Source organism: Ascidia mentula, chromosome 9 (genome assembly GCF_947561715.1).
Source record: "Ascidia mentula chromosome 9, kaAscMent1.1, whole genome shotgun sequence".
Taxonomy (NCBI): Eukaryota; Metazoa; Chordata; class Ascidiacea; order Phlebobranchia; family Ascidiidae; genus Ascidia; species Ascidia mentula.
Window position 1 is genome coordinate 13639273 of NC_138574.1, and position 15652 is coordinate 13654924.

The following is a 15652-nucleotide window of genomic DNA, read 5'->3' on the forward strand; positions in this document are numbered from 1 at the left end:
TTAAGGTGGTGCGACATCCTCTACGTATATGTGGTCGAATGACAAGTTGTGCTATTGCGCATCAGTGCAACTTGACCACAATATACCCCGTGAAACCGCCGAGCTCCTGTAGCTCAGTTGGTAGAGCGTTGGGCCTGGTTAGCCCAGGGTCGTGAGTTCAAACCTCACTGGGAGCTTGATTTTCAGATCTCGTTCCGATTTGTTGGGAAAATGGCTGATCCAACAAGGCCGCGATTGCAACAATAATCATTTTCGTGCTCTATTACTCTGATTGCAAACATTCAACCAATCATTGCAAACATTCAACTAATAATTGAAAGCATTTAACTGGAAAAGAAATTCAATACAAAGAGAAACAAAATCCAATTTGCAATAATTACTTTTCAATTTTCTTCTTAAAGGGGTCAAGAATTTGCTGGCGAGTCACAAGTCGAACGTTTCTCAAGATGTTTCGCTTCACGCGAACTTTTTTTTGTTCGATATGTTTCTGTGTTCATTTAATTATGTGATAGGTTTACCAAGGAAGCAACAAAAACGGAGTCTTGCTGGGGACTTTCGTTGGTAATGGAAGTGCGACAGGAATTGTGAAATCAAATACCGGTTCCTTGTATTTGAGTTGCCCCACGTTACGAGGCATTACTAACAATCCAGAGTTTGCGTTTATAAAAGGTAAATTACTCTGTCCACTGATTTCTGTGTAAATTTCATATTACTGATGAACTAAAATCACTCGTTATGACGAAACAAACATTTTTGTTCGACAATTAGGCGGTTTTAGTTTATCAAGTTGAGTGATATTTCAAGCAGATTTTCTCTGTCGGCGTATACTTAGCTTGCATGGTTTACACTGACTTTGTAATTTAACTGTTAATAAAGCTACCGCACAGGGTTTTTCCACCGTGCGTTGTGAAACCTATTTGAAAACACGCCAAGAATTGCTGCTGATTGACGACGAACGTCACTATGTGTTGTTTAGTCACTGAGGAAGCCTCGTGCAACTTGGAGTTGGACGTGGAAGATCTTCCAACAACACTCGTTCTGCCGACAAGTAATGGAAAGTTGTTGGGAAAGCTTGCTTGTAATTACACGGTGTCAAGTCCAGTGAGGTGCAACTTTACAGTTACCGTGTCGTCAGGACTAACTTTTAACGGGGACAACATATTCGTAAGTTCGTATGAATAGTTCTAACGAATTTTGACATAAAAACTCCTAAATTAGCATTGAAATTCCCAGATCATGTCAATGTTGCATTTAAAATAACACCGCAGGCAGTATTTTGACTTTTCAATGGATTTGGTCAAGAATTAATTTCACTTTCTCAAGCAAATAAATAAATCATGATGAATACAAAAATTACATTGGCAGTGGTTGAGGCAAATATAGAGGATTTGAAGTCACGGGCTTAGATGCAAAGTAGTTTCCATATGTAGGAGCACGCAAAGGGTAGGAGACATACGCACTAAAATGTGATTGGTTACAAATGTAATGTTTATCAGATAATTAATTCCATTTCGTTACAGCGAAGTTCAATCTAAGTAACAATAAAGTGTAAATTAAACCTGCCGATAAGTTTCACGTGTCCTTTCATCGCAATTAAAGAATAACTAAAAGAAATACAACGACTCTTTCAACATATGCTGAATTCTAAAATAATGTGGACCAAAGAAAGGCTTTGCCTATTTAAGGAAATATTTAATACATCGCACAAGTCGTTTAAAGCGAAGTTCGCATGAAAATTACCACAAGTTGTGACTTAAAAACTCAATAGCTTTTAACATTTTCTAATGCCTGATTATGTTAAACTTGCATTTGAATTCGCACATCAGGCTGTATCATGACTTTTCAAAGTATTTGGATTCGGACTAAAAATGAAATTACTTTCTTGAAAAAAAATACAGCAAAGAATAATGAATGCAAAAAATTACAACATTAGTACAAAAAAAGAAAACATGATTATTTAAGGGAAAATTATTCGTGTAAAAAGTCTTTCAGAGCGAAGTAGAGTAATCCAAATCACGAAACTTTTGTGTTTTGCTTTCTTTAGGAAGTATTATAGCGACCGTTTAAAGATGAAATTTCCTTTAGATTTTATCAGACGATCCTTCCCACCCAGGAATCAGAATAAATTCCAGTCAAACTGACGAAATAGTCACAACAGTTCAAGCCCGAAGAGTCAACGTTCAAATAATCACTTATACTGGTTCATCACCTTCTCCAACCATTCACATCGATTCAGGTTTAATACATCACTGTTTGTCAACAAATTACCGCAATATTTTAAACCATGAAAAACGGAAAATTATAAGCTTGTTACTACAACAAACATAAACACACAAACTAAACAAACTGCTTGATCTTAATCCCGCTCATAGAATAGGTAATAGTAGATAAACTAAAGACTTAACTGATATGCAAAAATAAAAAGTTATGCCAAACTACTCTTCAAAAAATTTTCTCTTTCTAATTGAGACCACTTTACGCAGACTGCAAGTTGTTTGATGGAATAGAATGCACCGACTCCGTCAAGCTAAAGTTGGTATTTATGTAAAAATTTGCTGCAAAAAAAACAAAGTAAATAAAATTAAATTATTTATTTGCCACAAAGCGGGTACAAATTTCTGTCAATTTTTCCCTACGCCAAAGTAAACACTTACAGTGTAACATTGTAACATTATTATGGGTATCAACATTCTATTTGCTTTTTTAGCGTCAGTTCTCATGGATTAAAATTACTTCTAGCAAGCGGAGAAGATATTTTGTATATTTCTAATCAAACGACCACCAACCTTAATTCTCTTCCGGAGAGTTGCAAAGCTCCAGCAAATAATCCAGTTTTTCATTTCGATCTCAACGAATGTTCTCCAACTAAAAAGGTGTCTGTTTAGATTTTCCTAACAGATTTTGCCCACCCAGGTTATGTTCAACAAAATTGTCATAAACTTCCCCTTTAGAAACTTTCTTCTTGACAGATTTTCGTTAACACATAGCGAATTAATTGTGGAAAATTGTAGAATTGATGTTTCTCTCTTAGAAAACAAGCGACATGTTCAGATTGGTTTACAAAGTTCGCAACTTCAAGTACAACAGCCAAGTAGTAAGTAGGATGTCCTACCGACCTTACTGGGAGATATCTTGTGACTACAACGAGTCAAAAATATTGAACAGAAATATTAAAGTGGATGCTGGTTCTGTTTTAACCAAATTAGCGTAAGTATGGTTGCGTTTTGGAAAGCTGCACACAGGGTGTGTACACGCACTGTTTCGACCTGTAAGGTCTCATCAGTGCAGCTGTTGCAGTGGCACTGTGCTAGCTTTTGCACTAGAGGGCACACTAATTTCCACTTTGTGGTACCTTTCCGGTTAACGTCGATCTGTTGGGTACCCTATACGGAGTGGGTTTTAAATAACACTTTTTACAACCACGAGTTTAAGTTAACCTCAAAACTTTTTGAACAGAAAAGAAAACTTTGTCGCTTCATACAGTACTGTTGGCAACATTACGGTTAGGTTTGCGTTGTTTGGTGACGAGCAAATGCGAAACCCACTTACATCTAATTCGATCGTTAGTGTTCCTGAATATATCTACGCAAAACTGGATATTTCGGCATACAAAAAAATAGATTTATTGGTGAGTAATCATTCAAGTGTTTCTTGTGGGCGATGGCTGATATGGCGTTGTACTGTTTCTTCATCTTTCAATTTAGTTGAAAAGTTGTTGGATCACAAGAGACGTTGGAGGAAATAAAAGATATGAACTCATCAGAGAAAGGTGATTACCCCGAGCAAATATTTAAACCATCCTTCTTCATTAGTTTGCAAACATTCGTTTGTTTCTGATTTGTTTTGGATTTTTGTACAGACTTATTGCCGTAAATCTATAGTCTATGAAGGTTACAAATTTACAAAAAAAAGCGTTCAAAAAACGTTGTTGGTGGCTAATTTTCGCTTTTTTAGCTGCAAAGTTGAGCACGAAACTGAAACTGAAGACACGATTGTGGTGACGAGAAATTATCAACCGATTTACGCCACCTTCAAGTTTCGTTCATTCGTTTGGATCAACGTGTCTGAAAACCAACAATCCCTGTACGCTCACTGCTACGTGCAATTATGTGACAACACCAACACCGTATGTGCACAACCGGTAAGATAATATATTTATCAATGAAAATCACATATTAATAATTCTGCAAGTGCAAATACCTAGTACAACCGGTAAGATATCCATATCCTGTTATTTATCGCATTGTTCATGATCACAAATATTAGCTTAGATAACAACAATGCATGTTTTGCTTTCTTCCCACAGGATTGCTCACGTGGACGCAAACGTCGATCTGTGGTTCCGGGTTTAAAGGAAGTCATATCAGTTGGACCTTTCTATGTTTCGGTTCCGGATCTGTGTGAAAAGGCGAGTTTTATCCGTGCGACAACTTTACTGGAGAGACTAAACCGAATATGTAGTCTTGACTCATGCAAGTTGATCATTGTACATTAATATACAAAACTATGAAGCCATCAAGGAACCCCTTTTTCGATTTGTTTTGGGAACAGAAATATTTGGACACACAAATTGACTATTTCCGGATCCTTGCTCTTACCATATTGCTTACAGTTAATGTTTGTTTAGGAAAATGGAGGTTGCACTGACTCTTGCAACATCATAAACGGAATCATAAAATGTTCATGTTTTGAAGGTCACGTCCTTGACGAGGACAAGAAAACGTGCATAGGTAAATGTGGAGGAAACTTAAGCTAATGAAAGATAAGATTGTCGTTGCGTTAATGGGCGAATTAAGAAAATATTGTTGCGCATCTGAAGTGTTGGTTGAATATTAGATAACAACCAAATAACTTTGATTCAACGCAATAACGATGTGAATAAAGAAGAACTGCAGAAAATCATAATGCTACTTGCTCTTAATTTATTGTAGGAGTGGAGCAAGCATTTGAAAGCAAAGGATTCCAGAAAATGGAAATCCTTTACATTGCTGTTGGAGCCATCGTTATTTTGCTTGTTGTGGTTGTGGGGTTGATAATAATGCGTTTCAAACCACGTTCCGGTAATGGAGGGTTTACCCAGGGCGTGCTTGTGCGTGGAAAGTAACTGACTGATTGCCTCCAGGTTTAAGATCTCAGCACAGCAATCGTTCATAACAGCTTTTATTGAATGATTGCGAGTTAAACCTAATTGTACATACAGTTAACCAATTGCTTGCTTTTCTTGATTTGAAAGAATATTCTAGGAAGTAAAATGTTTACAAACTTTGCATATTTTGCATTTATGTTAAAATAGGTTGGATTGATAATTACTCCTTTGCGATGTAATTTGTGACCATAGTTGTAATCTCATCTCAGAAACGAACCCACCGTATTTGTTTGTGTATAATATATGCTATGCCAATTTCAAATAACAAATAAAAAAATGCAGCAACAAACTTTTACACACAAGATTTATGTTAAACTGAGGAAGTTAGAAGCAGTTATATTATGCGTATTGCATATGAAAACTTCGGTTTCTATTGTAGTTTAGCTTGGTGAGCAGGAAATCATTAACAGAATTATAATGCTTAACATGATTGCCATGCTATGTGTGATCGAGTACCACTGCATTTAATTATAATCCCACACTTTTTTCGTTTATACAGCTTACGTATAACATACACGATATTTTTGTTAGTTATGAATGGAAGATTTAGATCAGGCGTATTGACAATCAATATTTGCATTTTTATGTCGTCAAACAAAACAACTTGGGCTTACAGAGGATTCATATAAGACATATTCCTGCTCGCAAACTCTGCCCTAACGAACCACGCTATTTTTCCATTAACAATTCCGCTCCCTTCAGTGTTTATGTTGCTTAGAGGAATTGTCGCGGCCGGATGATTTTGCTGGACGGGCCGGATGTGGCTGTGGTCTGTTGGTTGCTCACCCAAATTTAAATCAACAAGAAAAATCGGTTACAAGGGTGTTTATTTGTGCAAGTAAGACTATACTGTGACTTTGGTATAGTTACAAAAAATCAAACAGAAGTGAATCGGTGACAAGTGAGATCTGAGCTGAAAGCTGAGCGTGGCTTGGGCACGCAAGACAGAAAATTTACACAAAAAGAGGTAGATTGGCGCCTTAAATTTTATTGTATATTTGTCCGCGTAATTATCCAAGCGATTTTTTGTCAGTGATTACTTCAAAAGTGAGACCGTAACACAGATTTTTGACTCTCGTTGGAATTCCTATTTGTCATCGTCTTTATTTTGTTTTGGAGTTCAATAAATGCTTCCAAGCAACTCTTTTCAGGGGCAACTGATGTTGCCGTTATATCATGAAAAATGGTGATATTTTTATAAATTCATTCAGGATATTGCACCAACGCTAATCATCAGTTTCTCTAAGATTTGGTCTTGAACAAAAGACGTTGTTACAAATATTTAGCTTCACCCCCAAAACAACCTTGTTATTTATATAAAGGACAAAGGTGTCCCATACCACAGTGGTAGAATGCTAAACAAATTACGTGGAAGGTCGCTACCTTGACAAAAACGAAAATAACATGCATTGGTAGTTATGCTGCACATTTAAATCCAGTCGTACTGTGTCATGTAGTTGTTTGTGGTTTCAAAAAGACGCGTCCTTGAGTGATTGTAGTTGGTTGCCATGATAACACGATCCCTAACAGACTTATGCCAGTTTTTTCTCATGGAACCAGATAGCCATATGACGAAAAGAAAGACACTTTTCACTCTTGACATTCGCACTTACATCGCGGAGACGATATTGCACTGTAGTAATATTTGCAATGTTTCTCAAAGCACTACTACAGTTTATTGGCGTTGTTGCTGTAATTTGCACAACGGCGAGCTGGTACTCAACGATTACACTCATGTAGACCTTCCAGTGTCAATTGAAATTTCGAGTTAGTAAGGCAGCATTTTTGAACTCAAAATTGCAATTGTTTGAATCATAACGATGTCCCAAGTACGGAAAAACTTTTCATAAGTTTGTGACGTGCATCCTAGACTTAAATCTGAGCAGGTTCAAAATTTTCCAAAAAACAAAGGGTCCACGACTACTCTGACGTCATCAAAGTGGATTGGTCAGCACCAAAAGTTGGAGAACCGCTGCTTTCGTTTTGACAGAATCGTTATTGGATTTCTATGTTGAAGGCACAACCTTCACGCATGAGTGGTTCACGTGATTGGCAAATAGTAGCAATGTTTACAAATCAATGAACATGCAACAAATGTCGAAAAGCGACATCACTTTGCAGTTTTAAACCACAAAGGTTACCTTGGCATGTTTTCCTTTGAGGTGGTTGTAATGCATTTGGATTTGGTGTTGCAACGATCTTGTAATAGTTTTTGGGTTTTCTTCGCAGAATGTGCTTGATATGAGTTAAAGTTAAAGAATGTCAAAACGAATTTGTATCATTGGTGGGGGTGCAAGCGGACTGACAGCAATTAAATGCTGTCTGGACGAAGATTTGGAACCAGTATGTTTTGAAATGTCCAACGATATTGGAGGTAAACATGATGAAAAACAACAACTTGATTTAAAAAATTAGTCAACCTTATTACCTAAATTCTCTTGTGCTGGGCTGAAAGATTGCAATCAGTATAATCCTGAACAAGCAGTTTTTTAATCTAGGCTCATGCAAAAAGATCCCAAGCATAACATGCAAATCTCTGTAAAAACTATGCAATATCAGATAACTTTTACCGGATTATATTTGAGACTGATCAATGCACACTGGCCAACAAAATACGGGAAACAGTAATTAATCTTTTTGTACCACACATTGGTGGCCAGATTGGAAAGTTTGTTTTTTGCGAGGAGGATTTTGTTTCGGCGATCGATATATCCTCCGCGCACGACATTTTTTCCATTCTGGATTGGTGAACTGGAATATACATTATCTCAGTAAAAGTTGCCGATTCAACTACGTTGCTATGCTAGCAAACCACGTTATCACAGATATTGCAATAATTGTAAATGTAAAAAAACACATTATTTTCTTCACAGGTTTATGGAAATATGTTGAGGAAAAAACAAATCGAGCATGTGTGTACAGATCAACAATAATCAATACCAGCAAGGAGATGATGTGTTTTTCAGACTTTCCGATTCCCAAACACTTTCCCAACTTCATGCATAATACTAAAATTATTGAATACTTCCAAATGTATGCAAAAGAGTAAGTAAAGCTTTTTGAAATGTGAAAAAAAATCGTTCAAGTTAAATTTTCCATGTTTTCAAAAATATTTCTATATGATGACAAATTTCATAGAAAAATTGATTTTTAGGATATATCAAACTAAATTGTACCAATACAACGCCAGTAATGTTTTCGTATTCTGTAATAACATTTCAATTACACACATGAAAAAATTTAGGTTTAGTCTTGAAAAATACATTCAGCTTCAAACTAAAGTCCTGTCTTGCAAATTTGCAAAGGATTATGAAACCACTGGAAAATGGTGAGTTGGTTTTCTATGGGTGAGATGAGCCATGTACTTATACATGACTTTGCATGATTTTATGGCTTTTTTGCTTCTTTATGCATGATTTTTGTCATCAACAAAATCAGTAAATGTTTAGTGAAAAAATTGTATTTTCCATAATGCAAAAATATGTTGTTGTTTTCAACAGTGATGTTTAGTAAAAAAATTGTATCATAATGCAAAAATATGTTGTTGTTTTAGACATATGTTGCAAAACATTGTTTGAATGTCATGCCACGTATTAGCTAAGATGCTCCTTAATTTTGTGTGTGTGCATTGTTAAGTCAGGCATGATAACCTTTACCCTTTATATATACGTATAACAACTCTGGTTTGTATTGCACTGTTCATAAACGACTTGATGACATGGGCGTGTCCAGGGTTTTTCAGTGGCCACATTGTAATGACAAGCGGTTTACTTGCATGAAAGTCAATTAGTTTAGTTGTTAAACTTTCCATAGCATTACACAATTGCGCAAGCCAGAAAGCCACCATTGATGTGACGAATGGCGCGAATACCGGCGTTCGTATTTTGCAATTCTCGCCCACAATTAACCTTAGTTTATACCTGAAAATCGGGGAATTCCGTAAAAAATTTTGACCCCCCCTTTAAAAATTCCTGAATACGCCCCTGCTTGATAACATCATCTTGTTGCCAATAATGTTCTGCTATTTTGCAGGTGTGTTAAGCATAAAAATATAGAAACTGGACATGAGTCTGAATCTACATTTGATGGTGTTATTGTTGCTGTTGGACATCATGCTCTGCCATACTTTCCTTTGGAATCTTTTCAAGGTAGTTAATGGTCTTGGAATATTTAATGTCGACCACAACAAAACAAGAAATAAAACTAATAGTACACATTTTTGTTGTGAAAAAAAAGAATTTCTTTTCAACAGATTTCAAGAAATTTAAAGCTGGATACATCCACAGCCATGATTATAGAAATCATGATGGGTTTGAAAAAAAACGTGTTTTAGTGGTTGGAATCGGAAATTCTGGTGGAGACATCTCTGTTGAACTGAGCAGAGTAGCAAACCAGGTATGCAGAAATCTGTATGTTAGGGCATAGTTTTACTTTCAAGCATGATTATTTTAAGATATGCAAATCTTTAGGGCCTGACGGCACTATTGGTTGAGCTTTACTTGGCCATAGTGTTTCCACCTTGTTTTCTCCGTAAAGTTGCACCTAGTTTGGTGCCCAACGGATGCCGGTGATTGTATAGTCACCACAAAGTGGAAGTCTTTGCTTGGCCGTTTGGTCAGCAAAGTCGCCTAAATGTCACACCAGTTGTACTGGTGAGACCTTTTTGGTTGAAACAGTGGTCATCTGTATGCATCTTGCACAATGATTATTTTATCCTAACAAGTGAGGATTAACCTAGGTCGTTGCAATATCGCCCATGACACCTAGTTGTAAGAATATATATATTTTGCCCATAGCCAAAAATCATCAGTTTTCTTAAATCAACAGAGGAAATATTAAATTTGTGTATAAGCTGCAGACAGATGGCCACTGTTTCGACCGAAAAGGTCTCATCAGTGCAGCTGGTGTGACTATCAGACGACTTTGCTGACCAACGGCCAAGCAAAGACTTCCACTTTGTGGTGACTATACAGTCACCGTCATCCGTTGGGAAATATTAAAGTTTAACATTCAGATTTTTGTTTTCTAGGTATATTTAAGTACTCGCAGTGGTTCGTGGGTTCTAAACAGAGTGAATGACAATGGCCTTCCACTTGACATTGTGAAAGTTAACAGGTCAGTACGATACAAGTTAATTTGGCTTGTTAATTGTGGGAGATTATTATTACCGACAGATGGATTGTTATATTGTAGGACATTCTCCGAGTGAACTGACTTGTTAACATAATGTATGCATGCACTTTTGTGGAATGGCATCCAAACTAGGAATGTTAATGCTTGTGTGGGCTCCAAAATTATACGTGTTTTCTCACTAAAATAAAGTTTGTTTTGCCATCCAAATTTTTAATGTATAAGGACTGCTTATTCACAATAGGTCAGAGCTCTTCCTCAAGATTTTGTTATGCTTGCATTATAGAGCATTGTATTGTGATTTTGTGTCTACTGTAACACTTTTTCTGGAAATTTTAATTATGTTAGCTGCAGAAAGATGGCCACTGTTTCGACCTATTAGTACATCTTGGTGTAACTATTGTAGACGATCTTGCCAGTCAAACAACCAGCCAAAATGCCTAATTTTCTACTTGTAATTTGCATTAGGTTGACCCAATTCATGTTGGACAAATTACCAGCATCTGTCACAAATGGTGTTGGTGAATGGTGAATTGCTTAACAAAAGGTTTATTCATGAGTTATATGGACTTCGACCAAAACACAGAGTGTTTGGTCAGGTAAAATATTTTTATTGTCCACTTTAGTACAGATGTAGTTTTTGTGAACAAAATAGAACCTATCTAGTGTGTAAAAGTAAAATTTTGTGCTGGAATTGTTTTGTCTAAACATTTTACAAAAATGAAAACGTATTTATCATTCAAAGTAATATTTTTGAAGAATGATTGCCAAAATGACAAAAAGTACAATGTTTTTTGTTTAACAGCACCCCATGGTCAATGACGACATCCCAAATAGAATTTTAAGTGGAACTTTAATCATCAAAGGAAACATTCGAAACTTCACTGAAAATGGAGTTTATTTTGAGGACGGTGAATTCCAGGAAATAGATTATGTGATTTTCGCCACTGGTTACAACTTTTCCTATCCATTTCTTGATGAGTCTATTATTAATGTAAGTCTAAATAACCTTAAAATTTAATCATGGACAAATAAATTAGGCATGTATATACATACGTACATTTACCAACTATTGCAATCTGCTTCTTGTTGAAACTGTTTGCCGTCAATGCATGTAACTTGATTAATAGAAATTAGTTGTGATATGACTGTACTTAAAATTAATTTGTAAGCTTAGGATATCATGTATTGTAGGTTAACAAGAACCAGGCTCCTTTATACAAATTTATGTGGCCTCCAAATGTAGAAAAGGGTACTCTCGCAATGATTGGGGGTATCCAGCCCATGGGTGCCATCAATCCCATATCAGAACTTCAGTGCCGATGGATTACAAGAGTGTTCAAAGGTATACTTGATATTAAAGGCAATGTAGTTTCGCACTTTGTTTGTAATCAACTGCTCTTGAATCCCCTAATACAGTGGTTCTTAATTTCATGCATCCCTTTTAATCAATCTTTAGAGGCAAAATCACCCCTTTAGAAATTTAGTTTGTGAACTTTTTAACTCCAAGTAATGAATTTGTGCAATTGCATTTTTAACAAAATTCCCCCCTGTTGCAAAACAAATTCTCCTCGATTGATGACTCCTTCTCTGATTCCGTAAACTGCTTTTTTGTAATTTGTTAAAAGAATTTTCATAAACCGAAATTTGTTTTGAGAGCATTTTATCAGTTGTGATTTATGTATGCCAGTCATTTGTAAACCTGTTATCGGTTACATTGCAGGACTTGCAAAACTTCCAACCAAGGCAGAAATGAATGCTCACTTAATTAGAACCGCAGAAGTTATGAAAAAGAGATATTATTCAACACGACGGCATACTGTCCAAGTATTACAACACATTTTTAATTTAAGTACACAGTGTGGACAATTGTTAAAAAATTAGTAATGTTTTTCAGGTGGATTATGTAAAATACATGGATGACTTAGCTGTGGAAATTGGTGTCAAGCCAAATCTTTTGAGGTTGGCGTTTACTGATCCAACACTCGCTCTCAAGGTAAATGAAAAAGAAATAAAATTGAAGAACTTCTTGCTTTTAATAGAGCAATGGATTCCAAAACTCTACAGTTGCAACATTGGGTATAACATCAGTAATTTTTGAGCAGTCCTTTTTTTTCACTTGATGTTTAAATGACACTGGTTAACAGCGACAGCTATAGTGCGTATTGTTACATTTCTGATTCTTCTCGGTTGTTGATGGTTTAGAATTTTGACATTAACAATACCATATAGTGCTAGACTGCTTAATGTCTAGGTTTTGAAATCATTTCAATGTCCAGGTTTTGAAAACATTCAGTATTCACATCAAAATTTTATTCTATGTGTACTAATATTTGTTGTAATTTCTGCAGGTGATATTTGGGCCATGTACACCATACCAATTTAGACTGGAAGGCCCAGGAAAATGGTCCCAGGCTCGAAAAATGATTATGACGCAGCAGGAAAGGGTTCTTCATCCACTTAAAACAAGACCTAGTGTTGCTACCAGAAAGCCTGGCAAACTAGTGCAAATTGTATTAATTTTGGTAGTGGCTTTGATTGTGTATGTTTTAATTTGAAGAGGTATATTGTCCCTTTGTTCAATGTCAATGCTTTTTAATTTATTTAAAATATTCTTTGCGAACTTTGTATGCAAGACTCTAAATGGAGATTCTATGATGTCTGCATAAATAATGAAGCTTTTTTCTATTTTTTTTGAGCTGTAACATCTACAAGTAAATGCATTTTTATTGAATGTCTCTTTATTGTTATGTGCAAGCATAATGTACTCTAGTGTTTCATGAACTTATTTTAATTTTTTCTTATCTAGAACCTATGCAATTTTAGTCGATATGCAATTAAAAATGCGTGTTTAATTATTTTATTGTTTGAACAGAAATTTGATGTTTTTGTTTTAAAATTAAATTTGGTAGTGGGCCAAGTTGTATTTCAGTGTAGGTTAAAACGTTTGTAACACTTCAATTTTTGGACGGGGAAAGCTTACATCTTGCATTCTTTACATATAGCTAGTTGTTTGCCGCAAAGCTGGGGCAATTTTTTTCCGTACTCGTATTTGTGCCAAGTAATACCCGATGGTGATAATACTTTCATATTTGGTAGCAAACAAAGCTGCTTCGGAAACCGTACTAATCCTACGAAATGTGACCATTGCGTTGCGGTTGGTGGAAATATGCGGTGCGAGGCGGGTGTAGATTGTATTGACGTGCTGTTGCTTGCGCGGCGACTGAAACTCGCTGCAGGCTGACTGTGCATGTTTGAACTGCGATATATTCCACATAGCTTTGTTGCATATTTCTACCGGTGCCGTTGACAACAGACGTTTATATTTCGTTGTAGGTATTGGTTCGCGTTTCAGCTGCTTTTTATTTCGTAATTTTCCTAAAAATTTGATTTGTGGTGCTTCCCCGGTTTCAATCCTTGTCAATATTGCATTTTCAATCACTGTCGATATTTGAATACACACATTTTTGTAATGAATTTGGTAATGAATATTGCGCTGAAGGGTAGAAATTTCAGTCAATTTCTCTCTTTGCCAAACTAAACACTTGCAGTGTGACAATGTATCAATAAAATAGTTAACAAAACAAGAAGCCTATGTACAATGCTTCTCAATTCGCACAGCAACAACACATACAGTAAGGGGAATAATTGGTGGAAAAAGGGTGTGTTTCGTTAAGACTTTGCGAGCAGGAAAATGTTGGCCAACCCCTGACTAAATTTCCTCTGAAAGCTTAATTTGTTCTGAAAAGTGACATAAAGGTGCAAATATTGTTTGTCAACAAACTGAATTATGCTACTACACTCATTAACTAACATTCATTAATAACACAATTTTTCCGTGCATATCATATAATCTATTAAAACGAAATAAAAAATGCAGCAACGTATTCATCCATACTGTACTGGGATTATATTTAACTGCAGTGGAAATCAAACACAGAGTATATGGCAATCATTGTTAGCATTAACGTTAACTCTGCATGGTCTATGGTTTTGCCTTCTTTGGTGATTGCCTGGAGTTTTGTTTTTCCACTCTGTAGCTGCTACTATTTGTAGATTACGGAGTATAATTTGTCTGTAAAGAGGTTTTGTAGTTGTTTGGTGTTCGTCAACCACACAATATGTTTTTAATAATTCCACACTCTACATTTCAACATTAGAAGCTTTAAAACCGTTGCCTTTATGCATAAATTTTCGAACAATAAACGGGGAAGGAATTTTTCGACAAGAAACAGAACGAAAACAATGTAAAAGTTGACATCAAATTTTGCAAATCATTGAAAAGCTGCGTTAGCGTCGATGTATTCTAGAAACGAGGCTGCGCAAAAAACTTAATTGCTTGAGGCTACTCTTCAGGCGATTTTGTGTCTTTGTTTACGAGGTTGAATTGCTGCAAACTCAGCAAGAATTTCCCATCGTTGTTGGTTTGTGTAATGACGTCACACCACCAATAAAGGTTTCATTAATTAAGATAAAATAACAAACTGCTTTTTTTTGCAATTCAGCAGCTGAATACTTATGCAAGTGCGTAAATTTAGATACCCAGCAAATCCTCAACCACTATTTTACAACGGAAATAATTTTTAATCCTTTGACCAAGGTCCAAACTCTCAAATAAACCTTACAGTTTTCCCATGGAATGAGTATTTAGCGTTTTCAAATAGTTTAAGTCAAAATTAAGTCCTGCAAAAGCTGCTCCCAGCAATGACTAAGAAATGCGGTCTGACTTGAAACTTGTTTTTCTGCATTTTTGTGGCTGTGACGCCAAATAAAGTTCTGTGTGTCTGAGTTTTTCAGCTCACTTCAGAAGCAATTTGACGCTGCAGGTCGTGGTTGCATAAAAGCTGTTTTGCAACAAAGCAATGTCTAAAAGTTTATGTGTTATTCGCATAGATATGAGCTGCATGTTAACATTTCTTGACAAGAATGAAGGTTGATAGTAGATTGTGAGGCGCAGAAAGCAGATATTTGTTTGCAGAAAGGAAGTTTAAATCGGTTTGTTCTGTTTAATTCAAAGCAAAATTGTTGCTACAATGAAGTGGTTCAACAACATAGATCAATTTTTCGGTTTGATCTGAAAATTAAAACAAGATAACTTTAGCCTTCGGAACACGATATTTGGTAAAAAAAGCACTAAAATATCAACGCGTCGTTGCCAAGGACAACGTAACGAATACTGCCCTCTTGCGCCATAACGTGGTGTTTTTACACCAAAGCGAGATTTGTAATTGAGTCAATAAAGTAAGTGATGCAGGGGCATGGCGAAGGTTGGTTACAGGTTGGTCATAAAAATTCAAGAAAAACCAAACACAGATGTTTTTAAATTGGCCAATGCACAACCATAAGTTGTTCAGTCAAAAATGTTCGCATATTTTA

At 36.0% G+C, this 15652-nt stretch overlaps 1 long non-coding RNA gene and 1 pseudogene across 2 annotated transcripts; both read left to right on the forward strand.

The window, feature by feature from the left end:
- The first annotated feature begins 3540 nt into the window (after positions 1 to 3540).
- Positions 3541 to 4406, forward strand: LOC145914347 (uncharacterized). The gene is made up of 4 exons (XR_014403376.1): positions 3541 to 3628; positions 3705 to 3769; positions 3955 to 4141; positions 4307 to 4406. It is a non-coding gene; the product is annotated as an uncharacterized LOC145914347 (long non-coding RNA).
- Positions 4407 to 7381: 2975 nt separating this feature from the next.
- On the forward strand, positions 7382 to 13692 carry LOC145914761 (flavin-containing monooxygenase 5-like; annotated as a pseudogene). Its single transcript, XR_014403396.1, has 12 exons — positions 7382 to 7520; positions 8020 to 8191; positions 8391 to 8474; positions 9179 to 9294; positions 9399 to 9541; positions 10176 to 10261; positions 10745 to 10875; positions 11082 to 11270; positions 11471 to 11621; positions 12000 to 12103; positions 12174 to 12272; positions 12628 to 13692. The product of XR_014403396.1 is annotated as a flavin-containing monooxygenase 5-like (transcript).
- The last annotated feature ends 1960 nt before the right edge of the window (positions 13693 to 15652 follow it).